The following is a 15,231-nucleotide window of genomic DNA, read 5'->3' on the forward strand; positions in this document are numbered from 1 at the left end:
TTTAAACCAACTTAATATGTTACCGCTTTTATCATTTTGAGCCACAAGATGTGCCTGACTCTACCTCTTACCAGCAGCTGGTGACGGTCACTGGAGCCATATGCTTTTCTGGTTTCCAGAAAAGGAGAAAAACTAGTGTTTTGGAAATGTGGCTTTTAAATAGCTTAGATGCAAAGCCCAGAATGTGATTTTTTGGGAAAAACATGGACTGGGCTTTCGGTGAGTTAGTACGGGCCAATTTTTCAGTCTCTTTCAACATCTTGCAGCTGTAAGGCTGTTTTGAGATGGTGTGTGTGTGTGTATGTGTATGTATTTGTAGGCTATAGTTGGGATATATATCCTTAGAAAAACCCTGATATTTAAACCACACGGGGCACGTGAATATCTTTTTGAGAATTGGTAATGTGAATCTTTGTAAAAGGACAGTGTTTTCCTATCAAGAATAAGTAAGAGTTTGTTTTAAAAGGGGAAGCAGAAAAATAAGAAGTGTGTCTGGCACATAATAGAAGCTCAGCAAAAAAATTAATGAACCTATGCAGCTGCCCTTAGGAGGAAGAGAAGTCCTCCTAGAACTCCTTTCCAAACAGGATAATTGGGAGTTGGTCTCCTTTCACTTCTACCGGGATGGGAACAGCCTCCTGTAATTTCAGTTTGATAAACGCAGTATTTATAGTCTTGGCTAAGAGGGGGGAAAAAGGAATTTTCCTCCGAGGCACTTGCAGTGGCTAGGCAAGGGGACACAGGCCCATGACTCATTTGCTCTGCCTGAACCCATGTGTGGTTACCCCGGTGTCTTGGCCCCACACAGGATGGAGAAACAAAAGGGAGATTTACTGCGTTTCCAGCACCCTGTCTGTCTATTGCTTCTTTAGGTACTCACACCTTGAGGCATTTTAACTGCCCAAGGTGTCTGTGCTTATAAGACAACCTCTCAGAGCTGATTTGTCTATGGGGATACCATAAACTACAGTACCAGAAATTATATATATATATACATACACACACGTCGTTAATTCTTTACTGGGAAATATAACACACATATAGAAAACTGTATAAAATAAATGTATAGCTTAATAAATTGTTATAAATTTAACTGCCACCCAGGTCAAGACATAGAGTACTGCCAGGACTCCAGAAGCTTTCCAAGTGCCCTTTCCAGTGCAACCCCTCTCTTTCCCATAAAGGTGGTACTACCCTTACCCCATGCACCGGGGTCTCTGTGTTGGGCCTTGTGCTTTTGGGCTTCTGGCTGTCCTCCAGCCATGAACTTTCTCAAGGGGAAAGACGTCTGTGGGGCCAAGAGACCATGCCCACCTGAGATCCATGTCTCCCTTTCTAGACCCCGTGCCAAGGACCAGGACATTGGGACTTCCTGTTCAGACGATTCCAAACCTACTTCCTGGTCTTTGTGGGCTCTTCCTTAAGTCCTTATTCCTGACGGGGGGCCTGGAAGCAGATATTCGTAAAAGCCCATGGGTGAAGGTAGACTTGAGGGCTCAAGAGTGATACATATGAGCACCAAGGCCCTTGGGTTATGGGATGGAGCAGGGCTGGGGCATGAGGGTAGATGGCTGAGTCTAGGGGCGGCTTCTTCCTGTGGCACATGTTACAGCAGGAAGACCCAAGCAGTCCAAGAATTCTAAGGTCCAACGTGGTTTCTCAGGTCACTATGAAGAGACATTTGTCCAGGTAGGAGGATGGGACATCTTTTTTTTTTTTTTTTTTTTTTTTTGATACGAAGTCTGGCTCTGTCGCCCAGGCTGGAGTGCAGTGGCGCGATCTCGGCTCACTGCAGGCTCCACCCCCTGGGGTTCACGCCATTCTCCTGCCTCAGCCTCCCGAGTAGCTGGGACTACAGGCGCCCGCCACCACGCCCGGCTAATTTTTTGTATTTTTAGTAGAGACGGGGTTTCACTGTGTTAGCCAGGATGGTCTTGATCTCCTTACCTCGTGATCCGCCCACCTCAGCCTCCCAAAGTGCTGGGATTACAGGCGTGAGCCACCGCGCCCGGCCGGGACATCTTTTATTTAACAGCTTGTTAGTTTAATTTATAATTTTACAATATTTAGACCCATAATATGCAGTTCTCCATCTGTATTTCTACCTTAAGCCCCACAAAAAAATGTTTTTTGTAATGCTCCAAGGAATCCTGATAATTTATTATTTGGGAGAATATCAGGCATTGATCCTTTGTTTTAAACTCATGATAAGAATCAGATAATATACATTTTGAAGTGATGTCAAAGGAAAAGAATAATTCCATATGATATATATTGCAGATTTTTATTTGTATATAAGCAAAGCAGCGTCTAAAGTATATTTATGTGTCCTCAATTACTGAATGTGCCAGTTGTCTGTTAACGGTGGGCCTGCCTACAGGTGACTATCTGGACTGTTCTCATCATTCCCTCCTTAGTTTTCTCTGTGCTTTACTATGTCACTTGGCACTCCTATACAATAAAGTGACTTCCCCTGTTTTTAAACTGGATAAATGGATCACAGCATATGTTCTTTTGTGTCAGCTTCTCCCACTCAGCATTATGTTTGAGCAATGCATCTGTGTTATTGCCTGTAGCTGTAGTTTGTAATTTGCATTGCTGTATGGTATTCCACTGTATGGATATGCCAACATTTTTCCATCCTATTAATAATGTTCACGGACAATTGTGTTGTTTCCAGTACTAGCCCATTATGAATAATAATGCTACGTAGATCTTTATCTGTTTCTGTTGTGTTTATGTGGAATTGCTGGATGATAGGTTTCCCTCCATCCCTCCCTGCCTTCCTGCCTTCCTTGTTTCTTTGTGTTGCCCAGGCTGCCTCAAGGGATTCTCTTGCCTCAGCCTCCTGAGTAGCTGGGACTACAGGCTCACAGCACCTTGCCTGCTTTGTTTTCAGCTTTAACAGAAAATACCAAACTGTTTCCAAAGTGGTCGTATCAATCGATATTCTCATCAACAAGGTATAATAGCTCCCATTGCTTCTGACAATGTTTAGTATTTTTTTTAAATGTTGACCATTTTGTACTAGGAATAACATTAGTGTGTCACCACCCCTCTAAAACATTTATGGGTTTTTCTTCTCCTTTATTTGTATATGAAGATACTGAAGTGAATATGGTAACTTGGAGTTTCAAGTTGACTGCTAATAATATCAGTAGAGGTATAGAATAGTAATATCAATAATATTTATAATAATATCCATAGTTTTTATTTGAAATATGGCAGCTAAGGGAAGATTGGTAGTCTTAGAAGATTACAGTAATAAAATCCAAGATGTAAACAGAGTCAGTCCATACTGCATTTTAAAGTAACAGAGAAATGAGCTGACTGACCCAGGGATACATTGACACGCCACTAGGAAGGCAGCTGGTACCAACCTCATCCTTTCACAGGGGTGTGTGTCCCCAGAGCATGCTCTGAGCGTTGTGGCAGCACTGAGCACAAATTGCTGAATTGCCCAGCTGGGACCAGTCAGGACCACTGCAGAGGAGGGAGACCAGCTGGGGAGCCTGTCAGCCTGCAGCTCATTAGTATGGCACATCTGGCAGCATCTGTTCCTCCAGGAAGCAGCAACAGCCATGCGCTCCGAAAGCAAGGGGCATGAGCAGGCCTCTTCAGCAGAAATAGCCACAGCCTCCTCACATGCCCACTTCCCTCTCTGCCCACTGAAACCCCTGAGCTTCCCTACTTCACCCTCCTCTTGCCAATATGCTCAACCTCCTTGCCGTTTGTCCTTTTAATGCATCGCCCTGGCCAAAGCCCAGCTTTGGATGAACTCAACTGTTTACTTACTCTGCATCAATCACCCAGCTATTGAGCATGGCTGGCAAAACCACACACCCTGCAGATGGTGCCACTGCAACCTCAGGGCCACCAATGCCATCTAGACCCTTGTTACTGTCAGGCAGCCTTCTGTAGTTCCCTGGCCAGCTCACCCTCCTGTTCTCCTATTTTTCTAATTAAAATGAGAGTAGATTATCTTCTGCAATGCTACATTGAATGGGGCCTAGTCTAGAAACAGCAGCCTGTTGCAGTTTATACACAGCGGATGTTTCAAACTTTCCCCATGTTTTTCAGTGTCTCTGGTTTTATTTCCTGTCTTTCTTCTGAGCCCCAATCTTAAACCCTGCTGTTAACCTCAGTAGGCAGTCTCCCCACCTGCTCCACAAAGAAAGCAGGGGCCCTCTGAAATGAACTTCCTCTACTTCCCTCCTCCACATCTGCAGATTCACTTCACATTTCAACTCATCCCTTTTTCCTTCCCTCATCCTTGTAACAATAAGGAAAATGTGTCCTCTCATGCCCAAGTGAATCCCTCCACCTGTCACCTGCCACTGAATGCCATCCTGTCTTGCCTTCTACGGGACTCTTCTCCATATATGACCTCTCTCCTGACTTGCTCCCAGCAGTCACCCCTTTCCTTTAAGACCCTGAAGTCAGGTTTTCCCCTAGCTGACTGAGTCCTTCAGCTCACACGGCCTTCATCCAGGCAGGGCAGGAGGGTTGAATTGTGTACCCCCAAATTCATATGTGAAATTCCTAACCCCCAGTATCTCAGAATGGGACCTTATTTGGAAATAAAGTCATTGCAGATGTAATTAGTTAAGATGAGGTCCTGCTAGAGCAGGGTGGGCCCCTCATCCAACTGGACCGATGTCCTTATAAAGGGGAGCAATATGGAGAGGAAAGCTGATATGAAGAAACATGGGCAGATTCTTTCCTTACAGCCCTCTCAAGCCACCAACCCTACCGACCCGTTGGTCTCTCCCAGCCTCCCGAGCTGTGAAACGATCGATTTCTGTTTAAGCCCTGCAGTCTGTGGTGCTTTGTGACAGCATCCCTGGGAAACTGCATTAGAATTCTCCTTACTGACTTTTCCTTCTTATGCAAGTTAGTTTGTTTCCCTCGCTAAGCTTCAATCTCTTCATCAAGAAAAAGGAGATACAGGAGCACTTACCGCATGAGATGTTTGTGAATATTAAATAAAAAGAAGGAAGTAACATCTTAATCACAGTGCCTGGCTGTATTAGTTTGCTAGAGCTGCCATAATAAAATATTACAGACTGGGTCGGGTGCAGTGGCTCACGCCTGTAATCCTAGCACTTTGGGTTGGGCGCAGAAGAAATTCCAGTTCCTCCGTTTTCACTGGTGACAGTCTGGTGCTTGCTTTCTCTCCCTCACCAACCGGGCTCTTCCCAACATCCCTTGCTCTAAATCCTTTTTCCTAAACCCAGTGGACCACTTTGAGTCTGACTTTACTTGACATCTCTGCAAGATTTCACACCATTGACCATGTTTCCCCTTTTAAATGATGCTCTTTCCTTGGTGCTAGTCTGTCTGGGTGTTTCTCTTCACCTCCCATCATGGCACTGAGCCTCCAGTTCTGTCCTCAGCCTCCTCTACTTTCACCACCTGCAGCCACAACTTCAGTTTCCACCTACAGCTTCAGGACTCCTGAACCTGTCTCTCCAGCGCAGGCCTTCTCTCCAACTGGCCCTGGACAGCTCCCCGTGATGCCCCTCTCCCACCTTGTGCTCCACCTCTCCAAAAGACACACCCCATCTGTTAATCCAAATGGATATTCTCAGCTTTGGTCTCCTCTCAGTGAATGGCACCACCACCCACACTAGATGCTGGGCCTCATCCTAATGGTTTCCATTGTCCATCTTCCCCATGGCCTCATCCTAATGGTTTCCATTGTCTATCTTCCCCATGGCTTTCAAGATGTCCTCTCGACGATGCCTGCTGCAGTGCTCTTGTACCTCTCCATTCCTCTCTGTCCCTACTGCTGTCATGTTCAGGCCACTTCCATTCTCATCTGGATTACTGCATTGGCCCTTGAGACTTGGCTCATCTCTCTATAACCCTTTCTTCATGCTGTAGCCAGAGCTGATGTCTCTAAAATGTCAACTGTGTCATGTGAGTTCCCAATCTCTAAACTTTTTAGTCAGCTAATGAAATTTTTAATATTATGGAATTACTATGGAAATATTTTAAGTTTGATAATGGTATTATGATTTTATTTTATATATATTATATATATATTTTAAAGAGTCCTTGTCTTTTGAAGATTCATACTGAGTATTTGCAGGCCAATAACCCAGTGGGGTGGGGAAAATGGGGAGGCGTAAAACAAGGTTTTCCATGTGCTGAGAATTATTGAAGCTAGGTAATTGATACTACTCTTTCTACTTTTGAAACATTCTACAATAAAATGTTTTTAAAAGAAAATCCCTAAACTCAAGCAAAACAAAAAGTACTGCAATGTCTTTCTTATTGTTCTTAAGACAATGTCCAAAATTCTTAAGGTGACTCATAAGGCCATGCATGGTCTGGCCTCTGTCTACTTGTTTTTCAAGTGCAGGACCCCCAGGACTTATTGAAGGTTTGTGAAGTGGATGGATGGATAGATGGATTAGTGGGTAGATAGATGGATGGGTAGATGAATGGATGGGTAGATGAATGGATGGATGAATAGATGGATGGTCGGTGGATGGGTAGATAGATTAATATCTAGATGGGTGGATGGATCAATGGGTAGATATATGATGGATGGATGGATAAATGAATAGATAGATGGTGGGTGGATGGACGGATGGATGAATAGAAAATTGGGTGGATTGTTGAATGGATGGGTGGATTAATGAACAGATGGATGGGTGGATAGCTAGTGGATGGATGGCTCAGTAGATGGATGGTGGATGGGTGGATGGATAGGTGAATGGGTGGATGGATGGATAGATGAATAGATGGATGGGTGGGTGGGTGGATGAATGGAATGATGGATGGATGGATATATGAATGGGTAGATGGATGGATGGCAGATGAATGAATAGATGGATGGGTGGATGGATAGGTGAATGGGTGGATGGATGGATAGATGGGTGGATAGATGAATAGATGGGTGGGTGGGTGAATGGAAGGATGGATGGATGGATGAGTGGATGAATGGATGGGTGGAAAGAGAATAGGAAAGGATCCTATGTTCCTACCCTCACTCTGCAAGTAACTTTCTTTGAGACCTTTGACCTCTCACTCTCTTTGGATCTCAGTTTCCTCATTTGCGACGGGAAGAGTAAACAAGCTCATTTTTTAGGAGAAAGGTGCCAATTTTAATTCTTTTATTATTTTGGAAGTCACGGTAATATTTGTTTTTAAAAATTGTTTCATTGTTAAAAAATAAAAAATTTACATCTTCTGGATTAGGTGACATTTCAGATCCTTCCCAACTGCAATAGACTGTGATTATAGGGAGGTTTTACAAGTTAAAACATATGGATTTGGAGAACACACAGCACAGATTTTTCTCAAAAATCCTGATTTAATAAAATTTATTTTTTTCTAGTAAAGGAACTTGTTATAGGACTTACTAACACAATTCAATTTGTAAGCCTTTTAAAGACACCCTTATAAAACATTCGCAAATTAGAAAAGCAGTCTTTTCTTGGACCATATGTTGAGATTTGGGGTTTAGAAGTATGCTCACTGTCCACATGGTGCAAGCAAGCACTCTATATAAACAGGACCTTTGGATGAGGAAATACTTGTGGATTATAACTGTGGCTGCTCCGTCTTTGTTACCCCAGCTCAGCGCCTGGTGCATAGTAAGTGCTCAGTAAAATTTTGCTTTAAACGAGGACCTAGGATGAAGAAGACTCTCAGTGGGGCTCTGTTAGAATTTTCAGTGATAGGAAAGGAAAATAACTTCCGTCCAAAGAAAGGAGTGGGTGGGGAGAAAGCTAGAAATATGGATGAAGGAAGGCGTACTCTTGGCCCAGGCATGGGTAAAAATGGCAGGGCTTCTGCCTGTAGGGCGTTTCTCTCTATAGATTGAAATAAGCACAATTGAGCAAGGCAGCTTTTATGCCCTCCTCAAAACAGCCTAGGTTCCTAATTTCCTGGCTAATCCACTTCATTTCCTACACTGAGGCTTGTGGACCATCCAGTCTATGTTTTTTCTCATCTCTCTTTGGATGTTTCTCTAGTCTGATATCTGACCCAGGTTTTCCAAACTTCTGTAACTCCCATTCAACCATGTGCAGCTGGCAGCGCATGATGGTATTCACAGCAGGAAGAACTGTGGCCTGCAAGTCAGGAGACCTGGGCTCGACTCTCAGGTGTGCAACTTCAGGCAATTCAGCCATTCCTGAGTCTCAGTTTCCTCATGCATCAAATAAAGAGATCAGACAAAAATGCATCCTCAGTTTTGTATCTTATTTAGGTTATAACCGGGATATATAATTAGTGGGATACCAGAAAAGGCCTTTATCAGTTATGAATATTATAAATTGAGTGAAGCTCTCTGGTTACCTTGTCGCCAAATGAATAGTGTCCTAAGGGAATGGAGACTGATCTAGCTCTGTCTCCCTGATGGTTCTGCCTTAGGGTAATTCTGGGCCCAGGATCAATGCCGCCAACAGAACTACTTCCTGGGCTGCTAACAATATCTGAAGCAGAGGTCTGTAGAAACTACAGGATCACTGACTTGTCTTCCTTAGCAACTTTATTTCCTCAGGCTGTGGAGCCCTACCAAGATTTTGCTTGACAGTTAATGAGGGAGTCCTTCTACCACGTTGGGATTCACACAGTTTATTTTGGTAGGTAACTAAGGCAGACAGAGATCATTAAACCCTTCACAAAACAGCCCATCAGCCACCTGCTTGCAGAGCAAAAGGCTGCTCTTTGGCAGGAAAGATTGTGTTCTTCAGCCCACTCTTGGGTCCCATGCAAGATTCTAACGAGGTTGCCTGTGAAAACTTTTTGGTTATGATATATTTCTTTCCATTTGTATAAAAGCAACCAATAAATACCAGTGATCTTGTCAGGCCATGCCAAAGAAGAATTTGTTGGGGATTTAATATCCCAATGCATTGGACATACTTGAATTTGGCTGAACAGCCAAATTGGGTGGTTTGGCTCAATTTAACCAGTTTAAATGTTGTTGGTGTATAGCTTTGCAAATGACTTTGGTTCTTACTGAATGATCACTGGAGGGGATTGGCTTATAAATGAATTCAAAATCCTCAGGTGTGTTTTAAAGGTCTACAAAACAAGCCTCTCCTTTGTTGTAAATGGGCAAGACTCAATAAAGAGAGTGAGATGAAAAGAGCTATTAGTTCATCTGTTAGGGCATCCAAATATGCACCCAGAAGGCATAGCAACACATAATTCATGCTTTAACATGTTCTACAAACAGCAAGATATCCCAAACTACTGCCAACCACCTGACCAGGAAAAAGGGCATGGTGGTGATCATGAAATAATTGAGGGTAAAAGGCAGGGTTATAAGTCCTTTAAACCCTTTTGAGCTTAGGTAATGTCTTGCTGGGCACGTGGCTCTGATTCTTTCTCTGGTCTTTGCCAGCAGATTTTTAGGAATCTCCTGGCAGAAGAGCATTGTTTGTGGCACCTTCCACTTCTGCAGCACTCTTGGATGCTGACTATTTACAAGGACTTTCAACTGCCTCCTTCACCCATCTGGTATTAATTTTTATTTCTTCGTTATTGAGTCTCTGATTCATCTCTACGCAGACCTTTGAGTTTCCTGAAGGCTTTGCTTCCCCAGACAGGGTGCCCCACCCAAGTAAGTTCACTTGCTGTTTGCTTTGAGGAAAGTCAGGATCTAGAGTTCCCCAGCTCAGAGAACAAGACTGTGACTCACTTTATCATCAAAGTCAGGATGGAGAGGATTTCCTTCATCTCCCTTTACTCTCACTCCCACGTCTGATCGTCTCATTGGTAATGGGGTCTTGGCATTTCTAGCTTGTAGGATCTCCCAGCTCCCTTCATTCTGTCCTGTGTCTCCATCTCAGTTGCCTCTGTCTTAGCTCACAGTCTCTCTCCCGGACTGTTGCAATTGTCTTCATATTGTATCCTAAAGGCAATGGGGTAGGCTTGGAAATGCTTTCATTGGGAATTAACTCGATCACATTTCCTTGCATAAGAATCACACTGAAAATAGTCACTAATTCATTGAAGGGGCAGTTGAAATGGAGGTGGAGAGAAATCCATTATAAAGCTGTACTCCAGTTGAGAATTATAAGGAAGGTTCGGATTAAGCTGGAGACAGGGACAGTGAAGAGGAGAGGAAATGGATATTTAGCAAGGAGAACCGAAAGAGCATAGTAACTGATTTGAATTACAAGGTGAGAGAGGGAGCCGTTGGTAATAAATGTCTCCTGGATAAAACCTTTGGAGACTGCATGGATGCTAGCATCATTCTGAGAAAGAAGAAATTAAGAATTAAGTCTATGGGGGAAATGGTGAATTTGAATGCGGCATGTTAAGTTCCAGTTTTCATGCGGAGACTGTCCAATGGGGAGAGAATCTGTAAGCAGTTATATATCCCAAGTCTGAGATTCAGAGAGAGAGAATGTTGAAGACAGAGATTTTATAGTCATGAGCTTAGAGCTGGCAGTTAAAGCAAGAGCGCTTATAACATCTGCCAGACAGAGCTTGTTAAGTGAGATAGGGGGCCAGGCACGGTGACTCACGCTTGTAATCCCAGCACTCTGAGAGGCCGAGGCGGGCAGATCACCTGAGGTCAGGAGTTTGAGACCAGCCTGGCCAACATAGTGAAACCCCGTCTCTACTAAAAATACAAAAAATAGCTGGGTATGGGGGTGCGGGCCTGTGATCCCAGCTACTCGGGAGGCTGAGGAAGGAGAATTGCTTGAAACTGGGAGGTGGAGGTAGCAGTGAGTACTCCAGCCTGGGCTATAGGGTGAGGCTCCATCTCAAAAAAATAAATTAAAAAAAAAAAAAAAGAGATAGGAAGATGGTAGGATCCTGGGGACTATCACTCCTAGAGGGCCACACAGAGGAGGGAGGCTTGAAGGAGATTCAGGATGGTGCGTTATTACACAAAGAACAGAGGAAAGAACTTGACAATTAGATTATGGAGATTCTTGAGATCAGTTTCAAGAAAATGATGGGGAAAGGCGCCAACTGCTGCTGGGTTGACTTGTGAATGAGAGATGAGAAACTGCAGACAGAGTCTAGACTTCTCTTTCTAGAAACTTGGCTGTAAAGAAAAGATGATAAACGGGAAACGGGTGATAGCATGCGTGGCCAGTGCACCCGAGAACAGGAAGGCACATGTGATAGTTAATTCTATGCATCCACCTGACTAGGCCACAGGATGTCCAGACATTTGGGCAAACATTATTCTGGGTGTTCTGAGGGTGTTTTGAAATGAGATTAACGTGTAAATCAGTAGATTGAGTAAAGCAGGTGGCCCTCCCGATGCAGGTGGGCCTTGTTCAATCAGTTGAAGGCCTGAATAGAACAAAAAGGTGGACCTTCCCCTGAGCAAGAGAGAAATCCTCCTGCTTGGTCGTCTTTGAACTAGAACATTGGCTTTTTCTCACCTTTGGACTTAAATGGAGATATCAGATCTTCCTGGGTCTCAAACCTGCTGGCCTTTATGCTAGAGATATGTGATCCGCTCTCCTGGGTTCCAGAGCCTCAGACGCAGACAGGAACCGCACCATCAGGTCTCTTGGGTCCCCAGTTTGCCGACTCATTCTGCAGATCTTGGGACCTGCCTGCCTCCATGATCACATGAGCCAAGTTCTTACAAGAAATCACTTTCTAAATATATATGTGTATCCTATTGGTTCTGAGAACCCTGAGTAATGCAGCACAAAATGGAAAAGAAAAGAGAAAAATAGAAAAGAAGGAAGGAAGGAGGGGTGAGAGGAAGGTGTGGAGCGGGGGATGAGAAACACAGCCTCTGTGCTTTGCAAGTGTGGGGAGACGGCGGGTCACTGCTTCATTGTCTGTGATCGCTGACGGCGTTGATGACTCATTCATGTTACATAATTAGAATTCACCTTCAGACTTTGCTGTCTTACCATTTCGTCTCATAGAAACAAGGCTTCCTAGCTTGGCTTGTTTTCTTGTTACTCAGGGGCTGTTGCTAGCATAAGGTCATACTTAGAAAACTGAACCCTCAATAAGATTACTCAGAGACTTGGCAGCTTTTTCCCTGGCCATTTTGTCTTTAAGTTAAAAAAAAAACCAAAAAAAAAAAAAAAAACCAGCTCACTCTTCTAAAATGACATTACACATCACTTTGAAATATGTCCTGTAGGCCAGCCCTGAAATGTATGGTCTTTCTGGACATTCATTGGAGAGAAGCTTTGTTTTCAAAAATGTAAAAAAAAAAATTGTTTTACTCTAAAAGAGCGTCTCTGATAACCCAGTTTTTAGGAAACTATTGGCTGAAAAGAAACAACAGGAGAGGTGAGAATTTGTCCAGTTTATACCTAATTCATTTCTGCCATTATCCCATTCTGGGATAACTTCAGAAACCCCGAGGGCCATTTAACCAAGAGATTTATTGGGCCTTAGAGTTCATTATGTTTCTGCCTTGTTTTTATAATGCTTTTGTTATAATATTAAAGTGACAAAGATAAACAACTTTATTTGTGGTCGTGCAGATGCCATGTGGAATATCTGCCCAGCTTGAAAAGATTCCCCTGGCTCTTCTGCCCACTCAGAACAGCGGGACCCACATTTCAGCTTGGACAACATGACCAAGCTCTGCTGTTCACAGCTGCCTGGCCCAGGCTGGGTGCCTGGCCCCAAGTTCAGGGCCAACGCCCTTTTCTGGGAATGGGGAATCAAAGCAGAAAAGCATCCTGTGCACTCACACTCTCACACACCCACACACTGACATACACACTCACATGCACACTAACATACACACGTCTCACACACTCGTGCACACTCACACGCACACTCACACACTCATGCACACTCACATGCAGTCACGCACACTCACACACTAACATGTACACTCACACACTGGTACACACTCGCACTAACAAGCAAATAATCACACACACTCATGCACACACACTAACATGCACATTCACACACTCACACTAACATGCACACATTCACACACAAACATGCACACTCACACACACGCACTAACATGCACACTCACACACACTAACATGCACACTCACACACTCATACACACTAACAGGCACACGTGCACACACAGTCTCCAACTGTGAATTTGGTCACTGTGAGCTCCCACCTTTACCTGTTGTGAGGATTGAATAGAAGAGAGGAAAAAAATATTTCAAGAAAGAAGATCCGAATAGAAGCAGCAATGGGTGACAGGCACTGTATCCTCGGCTGTCCTGTGGTCTCCCAGCTCCTGGATGCTGTCCCTTCTGGGAGCACGGCTGCACTCCTGCCTACTGTACCATGAGATGAGTCCTTCTTCTTAGAGTTACCACGCCCTGCTGCTCTTTCTCCGGCAGCCCACCGCCAAGCTGAGTTGAACTGTATTTTGTTACAGTCAAAAAAATTCTAATTCATTAGGTTACGATTTTAAAAATAAAAATGTATCTTTCTTGGGTTGTATCATAAAGAATCAGGTTTGAGAATTTTGATGGTTGTGGCTTGGGAAGTGAGAGGGGGAACCTGGTCTTCTAATTAAATAACCTTCTATACTCTCTCGCCTTTTTCTTATCCCAGGAAAGCCTCAGGAACTTGTTGCAATAGGGACTGCCAGGCCCCGTTGCACTATTGGTGGAAGAGAGGTCCACACAGTGCCTACGATGAGCGATTTGTTCATATCTATCCAGACTGCAGGTGCATACAGCCACTCGTCCTCAAATGCCATCCTCAGGAGTTTATGCTGCACACAGACTGGCACATGTGCAGGAAGACATAGTGCAGGGCTACTTGCTACAACATTGTTGGTGATGGCAACATATTGGAAGCAACCTGAATTTTTGTTAATAGAGGATTGGCTACATAAATGATGCTAATCTATACAACTGGAGAACTATGATGCCATAAAAAAGAATGTACAAGGTCTTTACGTTTGGAAAGATCTCTAAGATATAATGGTGAGTGAAAAGTGTAAGATGCAGAGCACTGTGTTTTATAGGCTGTCATTTGGGGGCTGACAACATCTATTCAAATGTGCTTTCATATATATTTTCAGCACTTTGGAAGGAAAAACATTAAATCAGTACCAATGGTTTACTTGTGTGTATGAATGTGTGTATGGCAGGGGTGGGGTGGGGGTAGGTGGCTTAGGTACAAGACAGGAATAGCAAAGAGACTTTTTAACCATATACCTCTTAAGAGGTTAAAAAAAAAACCTGTTGAAGCATGTGTTGTTAACCATGACAGAGAGAGAGAGAATGAAGGGAGGGAGATAGGGAATGAAAGAAAAAGAGGGAGGGAAATGGAGGGGCAAAGAAAGGAAGGAAGGAAGAAGGGAGGGACAGAAGGAAGGAGGGAGGGAAAGAAGGAAGGAGGGAGGGAAAGAAGGAAGGAGGGAGGAAGGAAGGGAGGGAGGGAGGGAATTGGCTCTTTCCTGAAGCTACAGCTTAACAAATAAAAGCGAAGGCCACCAGCAGCGATGGTTTGAGAGGTGAAGGATGACGTAGTCATGACTCCGAGAGCTGAATTCCCTGCGCATAGTGTGAGTGAAAACCTGTGTGCGTTACATCACAGAAAGCTATTCAAAATGCCATGAGCCCAGTGAGGTCTGCAGGACAGACATACAATTGCTTGCAAACAAGTAGCAGGACAATGAGCTTTGTTTCGTGTTTATCGGCAGATTTTCTTTGCCTCTCAAGGGAGCTGGGAGAAACTCAAGTCTGAAACTCAAACCCATCTCAGTCATTCCTTTCCCTTCAACTAGACCTGAACCTCAGGAGATCTGGAGTATGTGCTGAATTCTACTGGGAACTGAGCCCTCTGAATATTATTATTGTTTTGCTAATACTTTTTGCTGGAAAGTACATCAAACCAGGATGTGTTGTACCTCTTGCTTTGCCAGACTATTTAAAAGCAAAAGTGACCAGATATCCAACTTAAGGCTGATCCAGGTTTTTCATGATCTAGCCAGGGGAGACAAAGCTTCCAGGAAAGTCTCTAGGGAAGGCCAAGGATTTTAGAAAGTATCTGTGGACAAAGAAATGCAATGTTAGTGGGCTAATTTCCATAATCAAATGAAGCTGATGCAAGTGCTTTGTGAATTGATGCCCATCAACGAGAGACTGGATAAAGAAAATGTGGCACATATACGCCATGGAATACTATGTAGCCGTAAAAATGAACGAGTTCATGTCCTTTACAGGGACATGGATGAAGCTGGAAATCATCATCCTCAGCCAATTAACCCAGGAACAGAAAACCAAACACCACATGTTCTCACTCATAAGTGGGAGCTGAACAATAAGAACACGT

General features: G+C 43.8%; 1 protein-coding gene across 4 annotated transcripts in view; it reads right to left on the reverse strand.

Moving 5' to 3' along the window:
* Positions 1-15,231, reverse strand: part of NEDD9 (neural precursor cell expressed, developmentally down-regulated 9) — a 198,853-nt gene that overhangs the window by 123,362 nt on the left and 60,260 nt on the right. The window contains exon 2 of one of the 4 annotated variants that reach the window (XM_063812772.1): positions 9,665-9,877. The exons of the other annotated variants lie outside the window; for them this stretch is intronic. The gene's annotated coding sequence lies outside the window, so the exon portion shown is untranslated. The remainder of the gene's footprint in view (positions 1-9,664; positions 9,878-15,231) is intronic. 4 annotated transcript variants of the gene reach the window in all.

Source organism: Pan troglodytes, chromosome 5 (genome assembly GCF_028858775.2).
Source record: "Pan troglodytes isolate AG18354 chromosome 5, NHGRI_mPanTro3-v2.0_pri, whole genome shotgun sequence".
Classification (NCBI taxonomy): Eukaryota; Metazoa; Chordata; class Mammalia; order Primates; family Hominidae; genus Pan; species Pan troglodytes.